At 38.6% G+C, this 13,747-nt stretch overlaps 1 long non-coding RNA gene across 1 annotated transcript in view; it reads left to right on the forward strand.

Moving 5' to 3' along the window:
• The first annotated feature begins 210 nt into the window (after positions 1–210).
• LOC140337993 (uncharacterized) overlaps positions 211–13,747 on the forward strand; it is a 30,385-nt gene continuing 16,848 nt past the window's right edge. The window contains exon 1 of the long non-coding RNA XR_011922165.1: positions 211–327. This is a non-coding gene — a long non-coding RNA (uncharacterized lncRNA). The remainder of the gene's footprint in view (positions 328–13,747) is intronic.

Consider the following 13,747-nt stretch of genomic DNA (forward strand, 5'->3'; position numbering starts at 1 on the left):
AGGAACGCAGGACAGCACAACACACCAGCTCTTCACAACCCAGCAGTGAATATCAACCACACAGCATGAAGTGTGAGGCCAGACTAAATGGAGGAGCAGTAATGACCACCAGCTGCACCTGATACAAGGGGAGTGGTCATTACAAACAACAACACAGAAACAAGTAAAAACAATGAGACTGTCAGATAATCTCACATGCAGCTTGTCTGACGGATCCTCAAACTTCCGCCACGGAAGGGACCGTGACAACATGGTGCCTGCATAGCGTATGTGTGAGCTTCATGGCCGGTTAGTTCCACACATCAAGGACAAGGACAATATCTCAAGGTATTTTGCTTCTGGGCCTTCTCACTGGCTCATGTTATTAAATGTTCTAAAATGTATTTGTTTTGTCCATTAAACCAATGCACGCTTAAGTTGCAAAATTTAGTCTGGGCATCTCGGCTTAAATAACATCTGGTCATAGAAGGGTTAAATCCTTTGGATGTATGATAATAAACCTTGTAATGCAACATACCTCCCTTTTAAAGTCATGACTGCTATCTCTTCTGAGACTAGGTATGTGATATATAACCATAAATCTTAACCAAGACACAGAATGTGTTGTGTGAAGTCATGGGCTATGTATATATCAAGCTGTTTGCTGCAGATTTATGTGGCACTATCCTGTCTTTGATTTTTTTTTTCATTCCGTACCCTCTTTGTAATTTAGTCCACAAGGAATTTAAAAATATACATTACCTTGACATGTATGATATGCCTCTATGAAGAATAGATGTCCCATGTGAGGATAACTAAATGTAAATCCTCAAATTATGTTTGAACATTGCATACATCTCAAACATGTGAAAGAAAGACTTTGATATACAGGGACCTACATAGGCTGCAGGTTTATAGGAGGTATGTAATCTCATCTAAATAATCTGTAATAGATGGTGCCCCCCATCCTCCAATGGTATTATTGACATTGACATATACCAATCTTTAGGAAAACAGGTTTAAAAAGGTATTTAATAAACATTTCACCTACCTATGTGAAAAATCTGACTATGTAACCTACATGTGTAAAGTAGCTATTTAAAATTGATTTAGAGCACCTTCACACCTATTCAATCCTTTTGCACTACAATAATGAATATGGATTAAGGGTCCTTGAAATAAGTCAGCCAAGCTGTTATAGTAGGCTGCAATTCACCACTATAGTTGGAACAAATCTAACATGCACATTTTTTTGTAATACTAACTGGACATTGTAGTGTGCTGCAATGTAGCTGTGCATTTTAAGTTTGTTGGAGTTATAGTTAAAAAAAAATAGCACCCCTAATAGTGACCTTTATGAGACCTTAATTCCATTAGTAGAGTACAATATGTTAAAGCGAACCAAAAGTTTTACATTATATAAAAGGGTAGATCTTATACCTGCACAATTCAAGACTGGGTGACGAAGGCAGAAGAAGACAAAAGAAGATGGTGGAGCCCAGGGCTTCCTCCATGCCAAGATGGAGGAGGATTCACGGATGGTGCAGGACCAACTTAAGACCAAGTGTGGAGGGATCAGGAGCTCTGCAGAAGTAAAGGTAAAGTGTTTTTTTTATTTTTTTTCTGACAGTGCTGCTTTAAATTGCACTAATTGCTTCTGGGCAGTCTACTTATTGAGTAGGACAGTGCTAATACTTTATGTTTAAATTAAACCCTGGCATTCAAAAAGGTCACCAACCTTATATTGTTTGAACAATTACATTTCAAACCTGTAATAGAATTCAGTTTGTAATCAAACTGAAGTAGGAAGTTTATGCCCCTCATACAACAAATACTTAATCAATAATTCTATGTTTTGCATAACATTGTTTTTTAGAAAGCAAATCCCTGTACACAAAATTCTGCGTAGACATTTCCATTAATGTTTTGCAATAACTTATTTTATAGATACCTTTCTAAACCGATGGTAATATTCTTTCCTTGCCATAGTTTTGTTCCTGTCTGTTTGAAAACTTTTGCCTACTGTCCACCTTTGCATGGTCTAGCACAGCGGTCGCCAATCGGTGGCCCGAGACCACTGGGGTCGGCAAGAAAATTTTGGTGGGTTGTGTCTCTGGAGTTAGGAGAGTGGGTGGGTTCTTGCATCATGACATCAGTATGGGGAAAGTTTCTTCCCCTTTGAATGACACCCGGCTTCCTGTGCATGTGTGGTTCAGAGCCAGTAAAGTTAGTGGTCCGTGGATCCGAAAAGGTGGGTTACCACTGCTCTAGCACCCTTTGGTACATTTACAATAATACACTCGCTGGGATCAGCAAATCAGCCAATCACAGGGCAGTAACTTAATGCATATTGAGTATTTCAGGAACTGCTGATCTGCTGAGATGTTCATTTACAACCATTACTAGGGTTTACTAAAAATGGTAAAAAGGGAAAATATCCAATGACTGGATGTTTACTGGGTGAACATGTCTTGTTGATGCCAGAGGTCAGAGAATAGCCAGTCTGCTATGAGCTAATAGGAAACTAACATTAACTCACATATCTACTCGTTACAACAAAGGTATACAGAAAAGTATCCCTGAGGACACAACATGTTAATTCTTGATGAGCTCCAGCAGCAGGAGACCACACCAGCAGTCCCACCTGTAAACTAAGACCAGACACCTAAGGCTGTATTTCACACAGGCTCACCAAAATCTTCAATAGATTATTAGGAAAAAATTGCCTGGTCTGATGAATCCTAATATTTGCCACAACATTTGTACGGTAGGGTCAGAATCTGATGCCAAAAACATGAAATGCTACCCTGCTATCAATGCTTCCGGCTGGTAGCGGTGAATTGATGTTGAAAATAATTTATTCACATTTTGGACCCCTAAGTTCTAAAAAAATAAAATTTATGACCATAGCGTACCCATCTTCCGTTGGCTACTTCTAGCAGGATAATCAGTGGCGTTGGCTGCGGCTCTGGCTGTAGAAGGAACCCGCTTTGGGGGGTGCAGACCAGGGCTCTGGCATGCATCACAGGCTCACGGTGGTGGGTGAATTGTGTCTCTGGAGAGTGGGTGGGTTCTGGCATTATGACATCACTCTGGGGGAAGTTTCTTCCCCTTTGAGTGACACACGGCTCCTGCACATGCGCGGTCCGGAGTCTGTGCATTTAGTGGTCCACGAGCTCTAGAAGGTTGGGGACCACTGCTATATTCAATGAAAATAGAAGGCACATTTTCAATCTACAGTAGCAGAATTCTTTCTAAATATTGACATTTTAAGTAAAATAGCAAGGTTGAAGTGTAAAGCACAATAGACAGTACCAGATTTCAGTTAACCAAAGTCTGATCAAGATACTACGAACACTGATTAGGTGTGTGGGTCACGGCTCTATGCTTTTTGTCTTACTGAAAAGGCCTTCTATATCTGCAGAATATTCCACATTACTTTTACAAGCTTTAACATACCATATTCCTTTTTTTTTCCGTACCAAACCAGTCTGACTGGAGCTCCAAAATAGACGATGGATGAAAGACGATGCAACACACAGAGTAAAATGCTAGACGTGTTATTTTATCTTTTCTTATTGGGCAGATTCCCGCCGTTTGCTTTTCTGCCGTATGTTATGGCATCTTTCAATCAACCAACAAAGAGAACCTTTTGAACACAGCATGTGGTCAGATTGTAACGCTCTTCAAAGTTAGGGGAAAATCAGAAATATTGGCCTATAGGTATTGTCTTTTTCTATACCTGTGGTCTTCATTATGTTTGTAGCTCTAACTGTATAGAAAAGGAAACCAAACTTTCAAAGCATACCGAACAGTATGGTTTATTAGAAGGCAAATCTTTTTATTTTATTCCAGAGCAGATTTCTAAGGAGATGAAACTGCTTTGATGTCTGATTTTTTTTCTTCCTCACTGTTGTCCATGTTTATGAATCAAACCCTTCTTGGAAATGTCAGTTAAGAATACATTAATTTGCTTTTAGAACACATTTTGCTATTAAATCACCAGGGGTGCATATTTAGAAAAGGTCTTTCCAGTGGTGAAGCCACCATTAAAAATGAAGCCATTCCAAAGCTATCATATAGAAAAAGATATAGTTGTGTTGTGACAACCTTTTGTAAAGTTTTTATTGTACATTTTCTTTCTGTTTTTTCAGTATCCAGCTTCTAATTTTAACCAGAGCTGCCAACCCAATTTCTAAATTTCTATAGACAAGAGGCCAAAAGATCACTGACACTATATGATGTGTGATTAAAATGTGGGTACACACTTTTCATTACTCACTGGGAAGCCAGGTAGTAGGGCAGCACAAACAATACAAGGCCAACAGTCTTTGGGAGTATTCTATGCCATTATGTTTATTATTAATTATGTGTGGCCCTTTAGTGATGTCTGGAGCTACCTCTTCCTATTGAACAATAGCAGACTACCACTGCACATAGCAGACATCCTCTTAGTGGTAGTGTAGCAGTGATCAATATGCATACAATATCAGACAGAACCATCATTATTTCAATATGTAACAGTACTTGTGCATTTTGAAAATGACCAATGAAAACAGTTCCACTATTACAATAATACTGTCCATTACGATTAAAAAAAAAATGGTACCCAACATATCCACAAAGAGATACAAGTTCCCCATGTCTGCAGATTATAACAAGTTGAACAAGCATATCCCATGATCATGCATTGCTCTGACTAAGCTAAAACATATATAGGAATCAATCATATAATAAGGTCATATAATATATACACATAAATACATATGCAAACATAATTACATAGTAAGTCAGGTTGAAAAAAGACAAGTCCATCAAGTTCAACCACTAGGGAAATAAACATATATATATATATATACAATGCTGTACATACTTGCACATCACAGCAAAAGGCTCTTGGGGGTCTTCTGGTTTAGTTCCACTTTAACAAGCTTTCAGCAGCTTTCCTAAAGCCCTGAGTAGCATTAGGCCTCCTGCTAACTTAAGCTAATTTACAGCTCCCCTGCTGGTTCATCTTCAATATAATATGTAGAACAGTCAGCAAGTTACGTAACAGCATGACCATCCCACTGGCACCACACCATAGCTGTAAATGAAGGTTACTGGCCACTGCCAAAGGCTAATATTAAAACAGAGTTAACTAATCAATGGCTCCGCCCGCATTTAGAAATATTGGCAGTAACTCTTTTTCTCACAAACAATGGCTCTGATTTAAAGATGTTAAACAGTAAAGCTCCCAACACTGAACCCTGGGGTACACCACTAATACCCTTAGATCATTCAGAGAATGAATAATTAATCACTACTCTCTGGATGTGATCTTTAAGCCAGTTCTCTATCCATTTACAGATTGACTTTTCTATACCTATTGACCCTAACTTGCATACTAACCATCTGTGGGATACAGTGTCAAATGCTTTAGCAAAGTCCAAGTACACTATATCAACTGCTACTCCACTGTCTACCTGTTTACTTACTTCCTCAAAAAAAGAGAGTAAATTTGTTTGACAACTTCAGTCTTTCTTGAAGCCATACTGACTATCACTTATAATGTTTTTCTAATATTTTTTCTAGCAGAAACTCCTCTATGTGGTTCTTTATCAAACTCTCTAGGACCTTTCTAACTATGGATGTTAGACGAACAAGTCTGTAGTTACCTGGTAATGACTTTGCTCCCTTTTTGAAGATAGGAACCACATTGGCCTTACACCAATCCAATACTTGCAATGTGTTTTTTTTAGGGTTAAAGTGGGACTATACAGGGAATGACTAGGTGGCATATAAACATCTAGAGGTGTCTGCTAATGATTTAATTTTCCAATAATGCACACAGGGTCAATGAACTTTTGGGGAATTGAGCATTGGTGTTGGAGAAAAACGGCAAGATCACCAGGATTTATATAATCAGTACTTTTGTGGACAATCCCCCCCACTTCTATCCAAAAGGGCTGCATAACAGGGCAGAACCAAACCAGGGGACCAGATTTGCTATTAAAAGTCAGCAGTCCAGTTAAAGGAATTGAAAGGCTCTGCAAATATTGGGCTGATACAATTGATGAAAATGCCAGCCCTCAACACCTGGCACAAATGAGGTTTGCCAAGTACTGGGAATATTCAGGTATGGTGGTGGGATGACCCTTAAATGTGGACATGTGAGAGGAGGAAAGCCTTTGGTATTATGGGTAGCGCCAAGTGACAAAAAGTTTGCTAACGCAATACCCACTGTTTACACTCAGAATGCCAACACCAATTCACAACAGTCAGTGTAGAACAACAGTTTCCAGTTCAGTCGTGAAAAAGAAAAGAATGTACAGTTTTAAATTTGGAGCTACCAGATGAGTAAAACTGAAAAAGGCAGAGAAATGTCACTAGCACATTCATTTTCACCACCTGGATCATCCCAAACCATGAAAAGGTATCCATCGTTGTAAGTCTAAATTAAGCTTCTTGAGTAGTGGAACAAAAGTCATCTGGAACACATGTGTCAGCATAACTAGTTTTGGCAAGGCATTTCCTACTATTTCTTTCCCGGTTGCACCAGTACGTTTCTATTGACTTTCCTCTGTGTTTCACTCATTTTTCATTCCTGGCCCTTGCTATGAGCCAACTGCAATAGGTGCTCAGAGAAAAAACTAAATGTGTCTTGTAATAATTTTTAATACTATGTTTCCTGGTCATCATTACCTATTTCAAATATTCCATCAGTCTGCACGGGTATTTGTTTAGGAGATTTCTGGAAAGTTGACAAGTAGATTCTCATTCCATGTTAGTCATAAGACTGCTGGTTTAATTTTCCTTCTTGTGTTTTGATTCATATTCTAAAACCTTATGCTGCCTTGTACCTGCCTTAAACCACTGAGATATTTATATTTATTGCAATATAAACCTTATTTGAAAGATCAAAAGGCAATGGTAAATATTGTACCATTACATGGTGATCTACATTAACAATAATAAACAACTGACATTACATTTGTTCAGGCTGAATCTGGCTGCCTGTTTTCCATCTGGATCTCACTGCCTTGCTTGTTATTGGCATGTGTTTTAAATGGCCACCTGCCAAAGCTGAATTCTTCAATCAACTCAGCCATACAATGATTTGTTGTTAGTTATATTCTTTTTAATGATAAGTTGTTTGTTTTTTCCTTTTGATGTTAATCATAGGCGAAAATATGCATTACAACATACAGTTTTATTTATGCATTGCGTATTCACTTGTTAATATTTGTATTTTCCAAATGTAAATTATGAATTGTTTTCCTATTTTGTTGCTTAGATTATATGGGTATATGTGTATATTATTTTTGATAAAGTTTTAGTGCCAACTCATAAATTTACCAGATTCCCTACATTATCTGTACTATAAAACTTTTTTTAGCTTGATCTCCTGCCCCAACTTTCAGATCTCTTTATTGATTTTATGAAGGCTAAACCAATCCTCCCCTTTATGTTAAACTCCCATATAACAGTGATCCCCAAGCCTGGCAAAGATCCAATGGAGTGCACGAATTACAGACCCATTGCGCTACTGAACTCGAATCTGAAGATCCTTACAAAGATTCTGGCTAACTGCCTTGCTAGGCTTCTTCCATCATTCGTCCAGGGGGATCATTCGGGCTTCATACCATATTGCCATGCAAGTGACAACACTAGGAGGTTGACTGATAATATTTAGATTTTTAACAAATGCAAGACTACTTCTCTGGTCCTCAGTCTGGATGCTGAGAAGGTTTTTGACTGTCTTAGGTGGCCCCTTATGTTCTCTACACTCTGTTGTTTGGGTCTCTCTAGGCCGTTCTTTCAAGCATGTTACTCTATTTACTCCTTCTATCAGGAACCAGGCAGGGTTGTCTCTTCTCCTCCCTAATATTTGCCCTTTCTATAGCTTACATCTGGAGTAATCCAGTCATCCAGGGAGTGCTTTTATGGGGTAAACCCTTTAAAATATCACTTTATACAGACAACACTCTCCTCACCCTAGCACAACCACTCACAACCCTTCCCAATCTTTGGAGAGAACCCCAGGCCTATGGAGTTATCAAGCTTTAAAATTAATTCTCAGAAGACAGAGGCACTGCCTCTAAATACGCCCTCCAGGCTGCTTTCCTCCTTACAGAGTACGTACCCCTTTGTGTAGAAAAAACACAAACAACATGGATTCTGTAAAAAAATTTCTGTACAAAATCATCTTTAGATGGTACCACACACTAGATGTCATTTACCGTTTGTTTCTGGGTACTAGCCCTGTCTGCTGTTGTTCCCATAGAGGTACCCTTGAGCATATTTTCTGGTACTGCTTCCTTATTTAAAACTATTGGGCCTGAGTTAATCGACACTACATGCCATGAGATAATGCTGGAGCCTTTACCTAAACTTAACTACAAATTTATTTTCCCACGTTCCACTTGCTGCAGCCTGCACACTTATCTCCGCCAAACGGAAGTCCACCTTTTCTCCTACCATTGAAGATCTTCATAAATGCATTCAGGATGTACACCTAGTATGGAGTATCTCACTGCACTGTTAAACGATAAACTTGACAACTTTGATATTTTGATATTGTACTTAGGGAGTATGCTCTACATCCACATCCCCTCTCCAATCCTGTCTGTAATCCCCTTCATCTCTTGTTTTTTTATAATAATATATAATTATAATACAGGTTTAGGGTATACATAACTTAAGGATTGTTTTAAACATGAATGGAAAGGAGGAAGGCAGGTTTGTGGAAAGTCTAGAATTAGGTACAGCTTAGGATGGGGTGGTTATTAGGGGTGGTTATTAGGGGTGTACCAATGCCAAAGGTTTGAGAATTCTATAAGAAAAAATGAAGGTGCAGTTACAACATCAGAAATTACTTTAAACTTGGGTAATAGTAAAAAAAAAAAAAAACATTTGCTCTTTCATGCTCATGGACAGTCATTTGATAATACATAGAACAGTGGAAGGCAAAAAAAGGGTCACATAGGGTCTACTAGATCACACAGTGTCTATGCTACAGAAATAGTTTATTCACTGAACTGAATCAAAAACATGTTTTAGGTGGATTTAATTATTGAGGGCTAGTTTGTACCCAGAAAACCATATGGTTTTTTATAAAAAATCAATCAACCAAAAAGAGTATATCATACATTTTTAGCTACTAAATACTCTTGCATGTAGAACTTGCTTAACAATTTGTCACGCTTGGGGAGACAGGGCCTCTAGGGGGTGCTTTTGTCAGACAACACCAGGAACTTTGCATCCAAGGCTCGTGTAAAAGTGGGGAGTGGGGAGGGAGCCTGAGGGTGTGGGAGGGCAGTTTGAGGTGAGCAGTGCTGGTCGGCCAAGTCAGTTCAGCCTCAGGGTCAGGGTTCAATTCCCAAAATACCTTTTTACAGATTAGCAGTTCTTTTTCTTGTGCAGCACTACATTCTCCTATGACAGATGACCTGTAGCTTTCCTGTCACTATAGTCTTGTAGTGCAATGTCTGTGCAATGTTCTGTCATTCAATGTCTCATTAGCTTCAGTCACTTCAGTCACAATAAATATTTGTTTAGCATTTTTATTGTTGTTAGATCATTTTGACTTGGTCATTTTAAAAGTAGCTCGCAAGCCAAAAAAGTGTGGGCACCCCTGGTCTAAGCAGTGACTAGGTTTTCTCCAGAGGCTCTAGTGGTTAGGATGTTATGCTGCTGTTTACTGCCGGGTTGTCCCTTGGCACACCAGGGTGGGCATGATGACTCACGGTACCAAATCACTAGGCAGGAGAATTGTCAAGGAAGGCCAGGGTCGAGGTACCTCACTGCAGACACAGATGAACACTGGAACAGCACAAGAAACAGGTAGAGAAACACCAGACTGGGCAATAAGGGGTTAACACAAAAGCTGGACAGGAAGAGCACTGAATTAAACAGCAAGTGTAGAGGAAATGATCAGCAGAGCATTTGTGGAGACACATTGCATGAATGCTGAGTGCTGTGTCCGAGCTAGCTAAATAGCCAGGGGAAATTAGGAGGCTATTTCCTGACTGGTCAGGGAGATGGGCAAAACTGATGCAACTTGGAAGGACAGGCATGTCAAGTGTCAGAACTGATTATTGGTCAGTACTTGTATTAATTAAGTCAAATGAATTGACCATTGATAGAGCTAAAGTTACTTTGTCTGCGACTAGCTTTAATTTTTGCTCCATACAAATATGCCTAAGTTCAAGGAAATTTTTTTTCCACAATAAGGAGCCGGTTCTATGTAAATAGTCTTGTACTGTATATTGTTCTGAGTATTGACTTTCAAATTAGCCTTCTTTTCAAAACAGCTCACATCAAAAATGTAGTTAAATGTAAATGTAGAGTAAATGGTTCTATAATAAATGCCTCATTCAACATTTATTTTTCCTTAAATCATCTTTTTAAGCTCTTTCATTCTAATGCCTGGAAGATGTGATATTAAAAACGATTGCTTTGACATAGCTAAGGGGCTCCAGGATTAACTAAAAGAAAAAGGACATAATAAAACATTCAGAAGACCTATTTCAGAGGAATTATGCCTTGCTTTGAAACTTGTCCAAGGTTGGAGTGCATTTAAACTTGTTGGCATACATGCAAATGAACAGCTTGGAAACTACTGTGCAGAATTGAAGTTAAGTGAAAATAACACAAAGAGAGTTAAAACAAGTTGCCAAACACACTACCTGGCAATGAGGTGATGTAACTTTGAGCCTTTTTGAATAATAATGTCTTAGCAAAGAGTCAGGAAGTTAAGGGAACTCTAGCAAAAGTAAAGATAAAAAATTAAAAGTAACTTTTCATAATGAAGGGCTATATCCCTCATCACATTTTTAACTCTGACAAAACATAAATTAGCACCATCCTTAGCAGAAGCTGCTGGTTTACATACTTTACCAGCATACCAGTAGTATTCCTCCCATGAGTTGACCTGACAGGACACTGATACAAATAATAAAAGGTAAGTTCCCTTAGAGCTCTCTAACTCTTGTCCTCACAAAAGGAAACTCCTGGAACAACTAAATGGCAAAAAGTCCAGCTTAATATGATGGCAAAAGGCCACTTGTCACTGTATCATCAGGTGTCCTTAGAGTTGTAGTTTCTCCTGTTGGCTAGACTAGATGAAGATGAATTCAGGATAGGCTACAAACCTTTCACCCCTGAAGTTCTCTTTGGATAGGCTGGCACACATCCTTCCTGCAGGAAACTGTTTTTGCTCTGGAATCCATGGTCTCTGGTAGGTAATAACATGCTGGCCTCAGGGGGGTTTGGTGGGGAAAGATGCAATGTCCTGGCCTTGTCTCACGTTTGCCTTCTCCCTTGTAGGCCATTGGATTCAGATCCCTAAGTGGCAGCCAACTCTTTTCGTATTGTATGTTCCTTCCTTCTTTATTCACTAGCTGGGTTTCCTTGCTTCCCATTGGGCAAGGGCAGGGTCAAATTAACAAATTCACAGTTGTAGTTGCTCTAAAAGAACGAGTATGGTAAACCAAAAAAGCCCTTCACTAAACCAGTCCATATTTTATGTCATTGCAGTCCTAGGATTTACACATTTTTACCCCACAGAACAGGTCTGTCTAAAATGGGAGGGTACCTGAATTTATTTTGATTTGTTTTCTCTTACTGGTCTCTACCCCACCAACACCCTGTGATTGGGCAGCAAAGCAGCATACTGATATGCCAATCTTTCTCACTCTCCCTGCCTATCGGCATGTTCTTGATTGGTAGCTTGTGCTTCTTCCCCCCTCTAAGCTATGCTGTACAGTAAATTTGGTTTTCAAGTCAAATTAAGGTATTTACAATGATTCCATGTATTAAAAAAATCAGTTGATTGATGTGGCTTTTTGTTTGTGCCTTTTCTATCTGTTTTGGATTCAGCTTTGGACAGAATGGCTTTCCTGACTTCTATCACAAATCCAAACAAAAAATAAGTTTATTTTTCTTTTTAGTGTGCAGAGCATACTTACGATCAGGCTAGTAGTATCCGGAAGCAATGAACCCTCCATGACAGTCTTCCCAATTCGTTGTTCAGGGTGTAAATAAAGTAAAATATAGTTTAAAACTAAAACTAAGATATGTATTTTAAAAACATAGTAATGTAAATTTGAATTGCCAAAGTAAAAAAAACATAAAAATAATAGACACATCACATGGGGACATACAACATACCTATATTGAATTTAGCTTTGCAAATAAATGAACAAAACTAAAACTCTGTTGCCCAATCTCCATATGGCTTCTAATTAGAATAATTTGCTGCTAAATATACCTCATTTGCATTTAATGACTCTCGAAAAACGTAGCCCCTTAATTATCAAAGCTCTTTGTGTTGTGACTAGGCTCCAAGTATGTGCCAGAAGAGTCTTGGAATGCTTTCAAAGTAACTGCAGAACATTCTGCATTGACTAGCAAATGAAAAAAACAAATTCTGTACAGCCTTGATGTGGAATTAATGGTTCAAAATTATTGTGTGTTTTAACTTAAAGGATAGAGAAAGAGTTAAGTAAGATTCAATATATTCAACAAATTGCAAGGGTGTGTGGAAAAATACATTTTGAATGATGTATATCAAAGTCTCACAGCTGGAAAAAAAATCTGTTGATCTTGCTTTACAAAGAATTTTGGAAAGAGATCTTATCCCTAATGTTTAAGGCGCTTTCAGAATTGCAATTTAGCCATTTTAAGGGGCATAGAAATCTGCTGCTATGCACACAGGAACAGAAAACCTCATTGCGGGAGTTTGCATTAGTTGCCCTTGCATTTGTGGTAGCAATGCAGTTTTTCCTTTATAGGTGAAAAAGCAACCAGCAAAACCAAACCAATCAATTTGCTATCATTCCGGAGAAATTGGAGTGCAACGATGAGAAGCAGACAGTTATATGAGACAGGGTATTACATTATGATGGGGATTTTTTTATGTTCTGATAATGCCATAGTAATGAAATGTTAGTGGGTGCTAGCCACACGTGTCCCCCAATAGCAACCTAAATTTAGTTTTTGTACACCTCCCCGTTCCACAGAAATTGAAGTTCAAGTGTTGGAAGTGGACAGTTATATGGAGTAGGACGGTTCAGTTTGATGGGCAGAGTTTGTTATGATCCAATGATGCCATAGTGATGAAATTTTAGGGATAATTAGCCACAAATGTTTCCGACTTACACCTAAAATGTACCTGCACTTCCCCATTCCAGAGCAATAAAAAGTTCAAAGTGAGGGAATGGACTGGGTAGCATAGTATGACAGTTATAGTTTTGTGAAAGGTAGGTATAAATTTAAGGGTCTCACCCCAATGCTCCCAGTTATGTAAGTGGCCCCGGGGCCCTAGATGCACTTGCTTTTGAAACAGCACCCCAATGTTGTATTTTTTACAACATTGAAACATCATTTTTTGTTTTTAAACTTGCGACCCCATATTTTGAAATTCTCTAAAGCTGGAAGGGGGGGGGGGGGGATTTTGCACATGCTGCACTACAATATGTCTGCCTCCTGTAGTTTACAGGAAGTCTGAAAGTGTTAGTGCATTTCTCGTCAACAACTTGGTGCAGTGTTTCCATCCAAAAAAAGCACAACTGTTTACAGTGCAACATTATTTTTGTTTTGTATTAAATCAGGTGGGGAAAACATAGAATCTCTGTCAATGTCCCTGTTGGGGTGGACTCTATCCTTCTCTCTCTATCCCAGCAATAAGTTATCTCTATATTTCACATTGCCTAATATTATTTAAAAAAAAAAGTAGAAAGAAGGTAATTTTGGTAAGTTACAAAATCATGCAGGTCATGGAAAC

Source organism: Pyxicephalus adspersus, chromosome 9 (genome assembly GCF_032062135.1).
Source record: "Pyxicephalus adspersus chromosome 9, UCB_Pads_2.0, whole genome shotgun sequence".
In the NCBI taxonomy this organism is placed as follows: domain Eukaryota; kingdom Metazoa; phylum Chordata; class Amphibia; order Anura; family Pyxicephalidae; genus Pyxicephalus; species Pyxicephalus adspersus.